The sequence below is a fragment of the Chlorocebus sabaeus genome, chromosome 9, assembly GCF_047675955.1.
Source record: "Chlorocebus sabaeus isolate Y175 chromosome 9, mChlSab1.0.hap1, whole genome shotgun sequence".
NCBI lineage: Eukaryota > Metazoa > Chordata > Mammalia > Primates > Cercopithecidae > Chlorocebus > Chlorocebus sabaeus.
The window spans coordinates 133,344,658-133,357,637 of record NC_132912.1 but is presented as its reverse complement, the minus strand read 5'-3'; positions in this window follow the sequence as shown (position 1 = coordinate 133,357,637).

Below are 12,980 nucleotides of genomic sequence, written 5' to 3'. Positions count from 1 at the left end.
CTGCCTTGGCCTCCCAAAGTACTGGAATTACAGGCATGAGCCACCACGTTTGGCCAGTCTTCAAGTTTTTTAAAGACACAATTATCTCTCCTGCTTTTCACCTGACATGGCACATCAAGTGGGGAAAATGTGGCCACACGCCCACTGCCCAGCCCACCAGCAGTGCACGCCACGGACTGAGCCACCCGCCCCACCTCCCAGTCTTCTCATGCTTTTGGGATCCTTCTTGATCCAAGACTCAGGTCTCACTACCAACTGATTTGAAGTTAACCTACGGGCTGAAATCGACTGGTTCTCCCAGTCTGTACCTTCTTTTCCCTTACCCATATTATATTACTGAACCCATGAATATTTGAAAGGACTCCCAGGGAGGACATTAAAACACCAAGCCTACTAGGGCACAGGAACATGGTTCTGGATTCCTGCTCTCCCAGTGGAGGCCATCCGATGGCAAAGTCAACATCCAAGGAAGCAAAGTCGACAGTTCCAACGTCCGCCATGTCCACGGATCTTAACCTCGGTGAAGCAGCAAGGATGTTCTTGTTAGGAAACATCCTGAGAGCCCTCTGTTAAAATACTCTTTCAAGACAAAGAGACCTTTGTGAGACACAGCTCTTCCCGGGTGATGTGTGTGTGCAGGGGCGGCAGGTGCAACCGCGCTCTCCAGGCAAACACCTGCAGGAGGTGCAGCGGATGCCAGGCCCAGTAACAAGAGGGAGCATGGAGAGGAGGCTCTGGAGAAAGACACGCACTTCCCTTGCTGAGAGAAAATTTTTCATTGTGGTATTTTCTTATGATTTCTGAGTCTGTCTTATGAGCAAATACAGGATCTACTTAGGGGTTATTTATTATAAATGAAGTAAGTGAAAATGCTCTGGAGAAGAAAGAAATATGACCACCAGGAAGAACCAGAAAATTGAGCTTTCAGCAAATGCACCCATGGCCGGTGTTTCATCTGCTTCTCCCTCTACTTTCTCTTCCTCAACGGCTACTTGAACTGACATGAAGGTAATTAGATTCTGCTTTTTCAAGAGAGAAAGTGTTATTAATTTTCGTATTTAAGACTCTGCAGTCCTCGTGCCTTTATAGAGGACTCTGCCTTCCCCTGTGCTGAGCAGAAGCCCTGGCTGCCGTTCCCAACGGGGACCCTGGGAGCCAGGGAGTCTGAGCGGGGTAAGGAAATCCCACAGTGAAAACCCTGCCTCCGGAGACCTCACTGTGGGGTGGAGCCCACAGGCTGTCCAGGGACTGTGGTCCCAGGCACCCAGCTCTGCTCAACACCCTCCAGACACCCTGACGCCAGCTCAGCCCAGCACAGTCTGTGCAGGGACCCCTGGTGAAGGGTCCATCACTCATTCGCTGAGGTTCCTTTTCTCACTCTGGACACGTCTGCGCATCTAACACAGTGGTCATTTGGAAGAGAAAGCTGTATTTGCTCTCTGGTTCACTTGATCCTTAATTTTTACCTTTCTTTTTGTTTGGATGCATGTGCTGGGTATCATTTTTTTTTTCTTAATAAAATGCTTTTGTGTTTCACGATATCGCATGGAAGATATTGGTCATGGATCAGTTTACTCCCCTACTCTCCCGGTTGGAAATAGCATTTTAGGAGGATTCGCTCTGCTCCAAGCAGCAGGGCCATTGAGTCTAGTTAAATATTAGGATTCAACCACGTGGCAAGACCCTGTCTGCCCTTCCTCCATCTGGCTCCAAGTCACCACTCTCCAAGGTGTCTGGGTAGTGATAGGCTGCACGCCAGCCCCCTCAGCCTCCCACGGCCACCAGCACAGAAAGCTGCACACACGGGTGCCACTTCTGCTACCAAACGAGCTGTCTTGGGGCTTGGATGCAGGCCCAGCACAATGCTGGGCTCAGTTACTGTTTTGCTCATTTGTTAACTGATTAATTAATTAATTCTCATATCTTGATAGATCAGGAACATTTTTACTATTTAACAGGATTTTTGACGGTGGCAGAGAAATGGTTGCTCACATCTGGACAGAGGAGTTTGCAGCTTAGGCCTTCAGGGTGCCAACACCCTTATTTAGACCCAAAACTTTTGCTTGACCACATGTATATGTCTTAAACATCAGAACCCATTTTAACCATACATATTTAAAAATATTTTAAAAGGAGCTGGGCACAGAGGCTCACACCTGTAATCCCAGCACTTTGGGAGGCCAAGGCAGGTGGATCACCTGAGGTCAGGAGTTTGAGACCAGCTTGGCCAACATGGCGAAACCCTATCTCTACTAAAAATATAACAGTTAGCCTGGTGTGGTGGCACACACCTGTAATCCCAGCTACTCAGGAGGCTGAGGCAGGAGAATCACTTGAACCTGGGAGGTGGAGGTTGCGTTGAGCCAAGATCAAGCCACTAAATATATATATATTAGAAGAGAGAGATAGATATATATATGTAATATATATATATTCTGATATATATATTAGAAGAGAGAAAGAGACTTCCATACCAATTAAATAACTGTGTGTGGGAGAAGAGCAATGTGGAAATAGCTTGCTGGTGTGTACAGGCCTTCCCACCAAAATTGGTCCCTGAGTCCTCCCAAACATTAAGCTTCCAGTCTTTCCTACAACCTTACCAACAAATATGTCTGATCCTGTCCACTCCGCATGCATCCTGAGATAATCAGGTTTTCATTTTGTCCACCTGCAGAGGTTCACAGGCCAACGCCCAAGCCGCATGCACTTCCTGTGCAGCAGGGCCCATCTGGATTGTTTTCACCTCCTGAGCCATGCCGGGCGCCCAGACCTTCTCATCCCACTAGACCCTTTCATCCTCTCACATGGCAGGGACAAGTGTCATCTGGGAGCAGCTTCTCTGCAAATCGGTCTGAGGGGGCTAATGGATGTAACAGCTGGTAATCCTCATGTGAAACGAAGGAGGGGAAGCCATCATCTCTTTGCAGTTCTTGCACCTGGGAGAGGCTCTCCAGGCCGATTCGGAGCCATCAGCCCCGAGGGCCCAGCAGCCCAACTTCGCAGGCACTCCTGTTCTCCCCAGAGGACTCACTCTAAGCTGGTGTCTCAGGTCTTCTCCAAGCATCTATGGATTTGTCCTCAGTGGCAGGCTGCCGTTTGAAGGCCAGACTGCTATGGAATCTTACTCACAGCACATGTATGGAGGGTTAATTTTTGTGAATTGTCAATCAGCTGAGAATTCAATGAATGCTTGTGTAAACAGAAGGACTCTGTTCTTATGGCCTTTCCCACAGTCTCTAGGAAATGGACCTTTTCTCCACAGCTCAGCAGTTGCCGTATTTCAGACTGGAAACTTGAGGGGAGATCCGATCTCAGGGCTGTGGTTTCTCACCTGCCACGAAGCCCACGATTCTCCAAACAGCAGCACTGCCCATTTTCCCCTGTGGTGTGGGTCTTGGCACTTCGGTTGCATGAAATAAGTGGTCTGTTGGCAAACAGAACACAAAACCTCAAGACCCATTTTCTATTTTTGTTTTGTTTGTTTGTTTGTTTGGAGACAGGGTCTCACTCTGGATCGCAGTGGTGCCATCACAGCTTACTGCAGCCTTGACATCCTGGGTTCAAGCAATCCTGTACCTCAGCATCCTGAGTAGCTGGGACCGCAGGCACCCAGCACCACACCAGGCTAACGTTTGTGTTTTTTGTAGATACAGGGTCTCAGTGTGTTGCTCAGGCTGGCCTTTTACTCCTCAGCTCAAGCAATCCATTCACCTCAACCTCCCGAAGTGCTGGGATTGCAGGCATGAGCCACTGCACTGGCCAAGACCCATTTTCAAGGGAAAATGAAGGCCAAGCGTCTGGGAGCTCTGCAGGTGTCCTGACCACTTCCCATCCTTGTCAAGGGTATCTGATCTACACCTTCGGAGCCAGCATCCACTGGCTTCCCATCTAGGTCCCGCCAAATTTCTGTGTCCTACCAGACCCTGTCCCCATCACTCCTTTCTCAGGTTGCCTTTTTCTATCCTGGTGAATGTTCTCACCTGTTTGTCACCCACCTCCCTACGCAGGTACATGGGAGTGCTATGGGCACCATCCAACACCATCTCCTCACTCTGGACCAGCGGGCCAGCATGCAGCCGGCACTAAACACAGGCTACATGTCGTCTTATATGAGATTAAGAGCGATTATTACATTTTATAAAATGATAATTGATACATAATATTTATGTAGGGACAATTCACTCACTCATTCAAGAATATATACGTGCATATTTTACTACAGCTATTGTTTCTTTTTGCCAAGTGACAATGGCTTTCCTTTTTTTTTTTTTTTTTTTTTTTTTTTTGAGCTCTGTTGCCCAGGCTGGAGTGCAGTGGCGGGATCTTGGCTCACTGCAAGCTCCACCTCTCAGGTTCACACCATTCTCCTGCCTCAGCCTCCCAAGTAGCTGGGACTACAGGTGCCCGCCACCACATCCGGCTATTTTTTTGTATTTTTAGTAGAGACAGGGTTTCACCATGTTCGCCAGATGGTCTCGATCTCCTGACCTTATGATCCACCCACCTCAGCCTCCCAAAGTGCTGAGATTACAGGTGTGAGCCACCACGCCCGGCAATAATGACTTTCTATATAAGGTATTGATGTACATTTCACTATTTATATACTATATTTACATTAAGAGATAACTGATTTATAGGCAAATATTAAGTTAATTCTAATCTAGGAGCTCCTTGGCTGTAGAGAATGTTGTGGTGGTGGCTGGTATTCCATGACCTTGTGTCTACCCCTCCCTTCTGAGAAGCCATTGATTGGGATCTCTCTGAGCCCCCTGCAAGTCCTCTGAGGCAAACACCCTTTCGATTAAATACTAAAGAAAGTGGAGAAGGAGGGAGAAGAGAAGTCTGGGGTATGACTCCTCCCCAAAAGCACCTTCCCTTTCAAAAAGCAATGGGCAAGTGGAAGTTCCGGTTGCTCTTGTGAATGACTTGCACCAATTGCATAAAGTGAACGAAATTGGGACTATGTAGGTTGGAGGGTATCCCCGTCCTGCCCAGCCTCCCTGGGAGCAAAGGTGCTCTGGGCTGAATGCCCAGGCTCTGAACCAGCATCCCCATTGCAGGGAAGGGCCCTCACTCTTGTTCATCAGGACCGCGGCGTGTCAGGAGTGCCCGGAGTCTCCAGGCTTCAGGAGAGCACGAAGGCTGGCACTCACGGGTTGTTGACGTGCTATCATGACAGGCACCAACTCACCTAAACTCACAGCAGAGTCCTGCACAGTAGGTGTTATTATTCACACAGAGGAAGAAACCAAGGCACAGGAGGTGAGCTCGCTGAGGATTTAGAACTACCAGGGTTTAAACTGGCCAAGCATACATAAGTACCACGTGATGAAGCCTGGAGCTCATGTGCACAGACATCCATGTGACAAGCATGCTGTGGGCAACATGGTCAGTTCTCATCTTCGCAAAGCCCTCCGAAAATAGCCTCAGGGGCTTCCTGAGAGGAGGGCTGCCTCAACGGTGTTTCTCAATCTCATGATGCCCTTCTTCAGGGCTCCAAACGTTGCAGGGCTCCGGCCTCCTTTCCACGTCGCTCCTGATTCTTCCAAGAGAAAGGGAGCTGTTTTTCTAAGTCCTCAGAGTCCAGGAGATGCCTCTGCTCATGTTTCGGGTGGAAGCCACTGTGTGTCCAAATGTCCCGCATGCAGCCGCCCTTTTGTTACCTCCTTGGACCAAGCCTGGAGCTGGGACCTCAAACCCAGCTGCCTTTCTTTGCTGTCCCACACTGTTGCCCTGTCCTGCCCCCAGATTTCTCCCCAGTGCCCTGAAGCACAAACCTCAGCTCAAATTGTGTGTGTGTGTGGGTGGGGGGCAGTACGGAGTCACACGCCCCAACCCAACCTCCTCAAAGAGTTCAGCATAACTATTTCGCCCCAGACCCACAACAAACTGGAGGCTCCTTCTTCCGTGATCACTGCCCCAGGTTGTGGAACTCCCTCAGAAACCCCCCAGTGATGACCGAGCCCAGGATGCCAGGAGCATCTGAGCTGCCCAAGCCCCCAGCCAAATGCCATCCGACTGCCCTCGGCCGCTTTCACCTCCAACAGCACTGGTGGTCCATTCACAGCTGTTGGAGCCAACATGGAGATGGAATCTTACAACATCATTGTTTCTGGTCTATGAATGTCTTAAACGAAGACAGCAAGCAGATATCCCAGCGAAGGGCAGCAGAGGTGCAAATTCAAACAGAGTTTAAACCTTAACTACTCCCAGAGGAAGAAGAAGACCTAAGGGTACAACCTCATGAATGATGCTCAGAAAGCTGGGGCTGCTGGACTGTACCCGGCTCCCCAGGAATCCAGGCTGAAGATGGCCCACCCTGCACCAGCAATCAGACAGGATCTGCAGATGAAAAAAAACCCAGACAGGGTGGAAGGGACCCCTGGCGCCATATTCCAACCCATGGTTAGCACCTTACCCAATGCGCAGTGAGCGGTGCCTCCTGCTTCTTTCTTTGAACACATGGGACCATGCTGGAGCCAGGGGCCAGGGCAGTCCTGTTTGGGCACCCCCTTGAGAGGTTGCAGAGTGCCGTGATTGGAAGGGTCGGCCGCTCTGAGGAGGACAGGAGAACTGAAGAGCAGAGGTGGGGTGAGAGATCCTCAAAGCTTTCCTGCACCCCTACTGTGGGAGAAGAGGCCTTAGGTTAGAAGCCTGAGCTTCCATTACAGAGCATAAAAACAGGTAGACACAGGCTGTGCCCGAGGTGCTGGCACCTGGGTTTTCTGATGGGAAGAGCCTGCTCAGCCATGTCCAGAAAGCACTGGGCAGGACCAGTGTTTTACTGGTTAACATCTCACAACCAGCTGGGGTGCAGATGGGGAAGGCTGACTTCCAGCATTTGCCGATTCCTTGGTGTGTACTCACCCCACTACTCCATGCTACCGATACGAAGTCTCTGCAGGGCAAGAGGTGCTCGTCGGTGCTTGGGAGGCTGGGCAAGCTGGCTCAGGCAAACCGCTGGGCACACCCCACCCTTGCTCTCCCTGGCATAGAATTAGTCAACCTGCCGCCCTCCTCCAGCGGCCGCTGCTGACGCAGCATCCACGAGTCCCAAGCCTCTGTGATGTCCCCTGCAGTCTGGTGCTCTCAGCACAATCACGCTCCATCTCCACTGGCAGTCCTGAGTCATCTGTTTCCTTTTGAAATGTTTGCAGATGAGTTCCAAGAAGCAGCAGCAGAGCTCCAACAGGTTCCTCTTCAATAAATCTGTCCATGTGTGCTTATAGCACTTCCATTTTCCCGGCCCCAGTGACTTGTGGAGTGAACCTAGACTTGTGTTTCTCCTGCCCGACCTCACTTCCATCGAGTTCCACAAACCTCCATCCTGCCAGCCCCTCGTCACAGGCTTGTCACCTGGCGGTGGGTCTGAGTGGGGTGTGATGGCACCCAGCTGTCCCCATGGGCAGGTGCTGCTCTAGACATGGAGCAGTGCAGGAGATACAGGGCTGCCAGGGAATGCCAGGCGCCTGGAGTCCGTGTCTGGAAAATTGACTGACTGAATGATTTATATATCTAGGCTACTGAGGAGGGAGGTCTTTTTACTGAATCACTGCGGGCATCCAGGGAGTGGCCTGGGAGGATGGTGAGGGCAGCCCAAGAATTAAGGGGAAAGTGGACAAAGCAATTCAGAGGAGTCTGGCTTGTCTTTCCCCACACGCGGTTTATAGAAGCTTTAAGAATCAATGAGTTCGTATTACTCTTAAATAGTGCATGCAAATGGTGAGTGTCCAGACAGATCCGCAGTGTGTTCCTGCCTCCCATCCTGTGCTCATCAGCCCCCTGGCAATGCCCTCGCCGAGGCCCCTTTCTGCAAGAAAGATATGCACTCACCTCCAGGCTGCTGATGAACCTAGTGTATTTTTCTACTTACCACCCAGAGCTGCAACGGATATTTCAAGGGGTGTTGTTTAGTTTTCTTGATTATGGTTTTGTTTTGTCCTTAAAGCTTCAGCTATTTTCTTTTATAAAAGTAAGATTTATTTATTACAGGAAATGTAGAAAATACCCAACTTTGGAAATGTCTATATTTCTACAAATGAATTAGTGTGGGTTCCCGGGAAGAGCATGGATCGGGGGATCCCATGAAGCTGCTGTGAGCACCGTCTTTCCAGCAACCATGCAACCTCCGCGAGCTACCTCACCACCCCGTAAAACAGGTGCAGTGTCGTTTCAGAGTTGGCGTGCAGGTCAAATATCCTGCACCATCCTGTGCACCCACAAGACGATGAGCACACAGTTACCTTAGCCTCTGCCCCGAGGCATCCATATCTCCCACCAGGTGGAGAGACCCTGAAACTAGTGAAGGTGGTGTGCCACAGTTAACTTTGGTGTCAACTTGGCCCATAGAGTGCCAGATTTTTTTTTTTTTTTTTTTTTTTTTTGAGATGGAGTCACGCTCTGTCGCCCAGGATGGAGTGCAGTGGCGTGATCTCGGCTCACTGCAAGCTCCGCCTCTCAGGTTCACACCATCCTCCTGCCTCAGCCTCCCGAGTAGCTGGGACTACAGGCATCGCCACCTCGCCCGGCTAGTTTTTTGTACTTTTAGTGGAGACGGGGTTTCACCGTGTTAGCCAGGATGGTCCCGATCTCCTGACCTCGTGATCTGCCCACCCTGGACTCCCAAAGTGCTGGGATTACAGGCGCGAACCACTGCACCCGGCCCAGATATTTTTTCAAAATATTTTCTGGGTGTGTCTGTGAGGTTGTTTCTGGGTGAGATTAACATGTGAGTCTGCAGACCCAGTCAAGCAGAGGGTCCTCTGTCATGTGCGCGGGCCTCACCGGTCAGCTGATAGCCTAAACAGAGTCAAAGGCTGAGTGAGAAAGAATGCCTTCTCTTTGCCTCTTTTTGGACTGGGACCTGGGTCTTCTCCTGCCTTTGAACTCAGACTTGGACTAAAACTTACACCATCACCTCTCTTGGGTCTCCAGCTCACTAACAGCAGATCTTGAGACTTGTTGGCCTCCATAAAAACATGAGCCAACTCCTTATGGTGAGTCTGTCTCTCGGTTCCCTTGCCACACACATTCACATACACACAGAGACACATATTTCCTATTGATTCTGTTTCCCTGGAGAACCTAGACTAAATCACCACACATATTTCCTATTGATTCTGTTTCCCTGGAGAACCTAGACTAAGTCACCACACTTTCTGTGTACAGCACAACAACATTGGCCATAGAGTTTTGAATCACTGAGTGAATTAGTAAATGAATAGGAGTAAGACAAAACTCAATGTGGGTTTTAAATACCATATAGGCAGGCTCACCAAGGTGAAGATGTTTTGGGAAGAGACCTTGGAGAGCAGGAGCTTCAAGCCCAGGAGGAATTGGAGCAGGTGTCAACAGCAGCATCCTGGGCTCAGTGGGGCAGATGGCAGGTAAGAGGGACAGAGAAGAGGTGGGGGAGGGAGGGCGATGCAATCAACATGTCTGAGCTTCCAAAGATGCTGATATTTTGAAGTAAGATTTAAAAGAATGGTTGAGTTTGGGAACTGGACAGTGAGGATGGTTCCACAGTGCCATGAGTGTGCTTAAGGTGGAACTGGAGAGTGGGGACAGTTCCACAGTACCGTGAGTGTACTTAAGGTGGAACTAGAGAGTGGGGACGGTTCCACAGTGCCGTGAGTGTACTTAAGGTGGAACTGGAGAGTGGGGATGTTTTCACCCTGCTGTGAGTGTACTTAAGGTGGAACTGGAGAGTGGGGATGTTTCCACAGTGTCATGAGTGTACTTAAGGTGGAACTGGAGAGTGGGGACGTTTTCACAGTGCCGTGAGTGTACTGAAGGCCACTGAATTGTGCAGTTAAAATGTTAAAAAGAAAGTATATGTTTGTGTATTTTACTACAATTTAAATAAAAGAATGGGTGAAAAATGAGTTAGAGGTTTGTATGCGATAAGAATGTTTAGACTATTAAAGAATTGAGGAAAGTCATGTCTGCGCTTGGGAAGTGGGGGAGTCGTGACACACTTCCCAATCTTCTGCTGGCCTGTGAATGGCTTTATGTTCTTCTGGCTGTTTTACTTCACTCACAACAGCTGGAGCACAGCGCGTGGGGCGTGCCCAGTGGTGCAGGTGCTGACACGCGGGTCTGCCCAGGATGGGTGCATGGGAAGAAAACATATCCTCCAGGTTTAGTTCCTTTGGAATCAGCAAGGATCCCGTGGAATGAGGTTCACTGTGGATTCCCGGGAGAATTCTGAATAGCACTGGAGGCCTCAGGTGCACCCATGGGAGCTGCAGCAGCCATCGTAGGCCATGGCCTCTTGCCCTCTCGCCAGCAGAGTGACACACAGAGCCTGCACTGCAGACTGTGCAGGGGAGATGGAATGGGGGCTCCTAGCTGGACCTGGAATAGGAGACCCCATCCCGTCTCCCCCAGCCAGCTTCCTTGTGTCATTTGACACCATGTATGACTCAGAGTTGGTAGAAGAATGAGGTGACCTACATCAGCCCAGGAGCAGGATGTTTGCCGGCCAGGATAGCACAGACAGATGTGAAGTGACAAACGCTACCCTTGATAGATGAGGAGATGCATTAGTGAAATGAGAGGGGGTGAACTCTAAATGTAAAGTATCAATCATCAGGTTCGGGGCTGCAGAGGCCCACGGAAGGTGCTGAGCTTGACTGCACTCTATGACCCAGAGGCATGCTCCCCGGGGGTTGCTGCCAGGCACTCTGACTCCAGGTTCCTGGGGACAAGAAAGCTCTAAGTGGGACCTGCTGTTCACACTCCCCTCCCTCTCCTGAAACCTGCTCAGCCCGGACCCTCCCTCCTACGGGAGCCAGGCCGGAGCACCCCTTGCAGACTCCCCACGGGACTCCTCACGGGCCATTCTGCACCCTTCGCTCAGGCCCTGGAGCCTTCCCTTTGTGGCTCCCGCAGAGCAAAGCAGCAAACCCAAGCTCCCCAGACCACCTGACCTGCAGGTGAACGTGAATCCACGCCGCAAAGTGAGCAGGGCTGCGTACAGCCGCACCTCTCTTGGGGCCTTTTCTCTAATTCTCCGTGAGACTACAGCATCTGGCCTCAAATCTGCAGGGCAGCATGGTAAGACTCAGCACTTTTAAGGAGCCCTGCTAAGAATAGCAGTGGTGCCAACCAGCAAGCGTCTCCCTGGAAACCTGGACCAAGAGGAACAAGGGAAGGAGCGTCACTGAACAGAGGATGCCGGACTGCAGTGGGACGAGGTGCAGGGTGATGCTCTGCCCTGGGTACAGGGCCCATGTGGAGACGCTGGCCACCCGGATGAGGGGTGCAGGGCAGGCAGGGAGGGAAGGAGGAAGGGAGGTAGGCTGCTGCTGAGGGTGATGGGAACTGCGGACTGAGGCCAGCCCAGGGGAAGGGAGGACTTGAGAATGTCCTTGGACACGCAGGGGCTCTGGGAAGGGCTGGGCCAAGCTGCATTGGAGCCCTAGGTTCCTGGGGTCGTTCCAGCATCCGCCTCCTCCAGCCACCTAGGCAGGGACTGAAGCAGCCATGGTCTAAAGACCCCACTGGCCTTCTGGTCCCTGAACCGGGTGTGGTGGGGGGCACGGCGAGGAGGCTCAGGGCCCCGGAGCGCAGCGAGGAAGGCAGCCAGGGGAGCAGAGGATGGTGGAGGGCAGGAGGGGCTGACAGGCGTGTGGGATACACAGGACAGAAGTGCAGACGTGTGTGGGGGCAGCGTGCACATACGAGTGTCTGTGTGTGTGTTTGTAATGTGTGTGCCATATGTGTACAGGACACAGGGAGTATTTATGCATATGTGTATACGCAGGTGTGTACACATGACATACATGAGGCATGTGGAGATGTATATGGGGGTGTGTGTGAGTGTGACTGTGTGGGGAGTGTGTGGTGGGGGTCTGTGTGTAGTGTGTGTGAGTGTGTGAATGTGTATGTTTGTGTGGTGGGTATCTGTATATGTGTGGGGTGTGTGTGGTGGGGGTGTATGTGCATGTGTGATGTGGAGGGGTTTGTGTGATAGGTGTGTATGTTTCTGTGTGTGTTGTGTGAAGTGGGAGTGTGTGTTGTGTGTTGGGGGAGTGTGTGGTGGATGTGTATGTGTGGTGTGTGGTGGATGTGTATGTTTTTGGTGTGTGTGGGGAGTGTGTGGTGGGTTTGTAGGCTGGTGTGTGTGCTATGTGAGGGGAGTGTCTGGTGAATATGGGTGAATATGTGGTGGGTGTGTATGTGTGTGGTTTGTGTGTGTGGTATGAGTGTGTGAATGTGTATGTGTGGTGGGGGTGTATACATGTGGTGTGAAGGGGATGTGTGGTGTGAGTGGGGTGGTTTGTGGTGTGTGTGTAGTGTGTGGCGTGTGTGTGGTGTGTGAGTGTGTGTGTATATGTGGGTTTTGTGGTGGGGGAGAGTCTGTGTGTGTGTATGTATGTGTGGCTAGTGTGTTGGGAGTGTGTGTATGTGTGGGTAGAGTGTGGTGGGAATGTCTGTGTGTGTGTGTAGGGTGTGTATTGGGTGTGTATATTTGTGTTGTGTGTGTGGTGTGTATGTGGAATATGTGTATATGTGTGGGTAGAGTGCGTTGGGAGTGTCTGTGTGTGAGTGTGTGTGGGGAGTGTGTGGTGGGTGTGTATGTTTGTGTTGTGCATGTGCTGTGTATGTGGTCTGTGTGTATGTATGGGTTGTGTGACCGAGACTCCTCCCCACGTACAGACCGAGACTCCCCCCCACGTACGGACAGAGGCTTCTCCCCACGTACGGACCGAGACTCCCCGCCACGTACGGACCGAGACTGCCCCCCACGTACGGACCGAGACTGCTCCCCACGTACGGACAGAGACTTCTCCCCACGTACAGACTGAGCACTGCAAGGCTTGCAGTGCTCGAAAGGTCTGAAAACATCGTTACTGTATTCACTTTTCCTTTTGCCTCAGTAACAGCACAGATATGGAGAGCGGCTCAGTGAAGAGGGCACCCTGGGCTCAGAGGGAGCACGACCCGGGACTCCCTAAGAGAGAAAACAGAAA